This window comes from Branchiostoma floridae, chromosome 16 (genome assembly GCF_000003815.2).
Source record: "Branchiostoma floridae strain S238N-H82 chromosome 16, Bfl_VNyyK, whole genome shotgun sequence".
Lineage (NCBI taxonomy): Eukaryota > Metazoa > Chordata > Leptocardii > Amphioxiformes > Branchiostomatidae > Branchiostoma > Branchiostoma floridae.
The window spans coordinates 12,699,488-12,700,722 of record NC_049994.1 but is presented as its reverse complement, the minus strand read 5'-3'; positions in this window follow the sequence as shown (position 1 = coordinate 12,700,722).

Below are 1,235 nucleotides of genomic sequence, written 5' to 3'. Positions count from 1 at the left end.
CCACCATGCCTCGGAGCTTTGCTCTGGCGTTCCCCTCGCCGGCACTATGTATTTAAGCCCCCATGGGGATGAGGGGCCCTGGTGTTGTTTCAAGCCAAATGTACATTGTCGGCAATTGAAAGCCTCGAGTATTTTTCATCCCGGGCAAGTAGCCCGCACCAGCCTCCATAGTCCTATATACAAGGCACATAATTTAGATGTCCTTACCCGGACTCGGGTGGTGTACAGTAGCCAAGATTTACACACACGTTGCCGAAATGACTAAGCAGACGTTAATGTACAGAAATATATATGATCACCCCACTCTCTATGATCTTGAGCTCTGAGCACATAGTACGGAATCGAAAACAGAATACGATATAGACTTAGCTCTTCAGAACCCTCTTCAACGAAGATAAGTATCCTTTAGGACAACACGATCTTCCATCTATGGTTTTCCTTCCATTTGTTGAGACAACGTTTGTGTCCAGTTCCATCCCGGTGCTGTAACCCACAAGGCTGGAACCCCTGCCCTGGTTACTTGCCTAACGTTTCCTGTTTTCTTCCCCCTTGCGATTTAACTCCTCAGCAAATTTATTGACATGTTTGTGAAAAAGACCATAAATCATAAAGTAGGCATTTTGTATTTTGTACTAATCTTGCACGTCGTTATGCTTTTCGCTGTTAATTGTTTTGTAACCATGATTAGAACAGGTAATTCATCGGATGATTTCCGTCGGACCAAACATTCTATTTGTGGTAAATTAATAAGACATAAAGTGACGGGAAAAGTGTTTCAGTTTCGTCGTTTCGTGTTCCAAAGAAAAATGTCAATCCAAGGTGGAGTGGAGAGGGTTTCTTCATACTAATGCGTTAATTCCTCAATTTCATCAAAGGCCGAAGAGGTTTTTAAAATTTCTTTCAATAAGAACAAATAACTCCTGAGAAATAAGTCAATCTGCATGTAGATGTGACGCTGTAATAAAGGCCAATGTCAATGTCAACTAAAGAGCGCTTCACAGTGTTGATGTGGCGTGCAAAGTCCCCTGGTTGGAATCCTTGAATTCCAGGGTTCGAATCCCGGCTATTGTCACTCATCTGGGAAGCGTTGAAGTCCTCAGGACGGAATGCTAAGTTGTAGTCCAATCACTTATACACAATACTGTACTTTGTATACAAATATCAGCTGCTATTGTCGTAATAATTTCATTTATTCTGTTGGTACAATGACATTCTACCTATAAGCCATTCTTAGT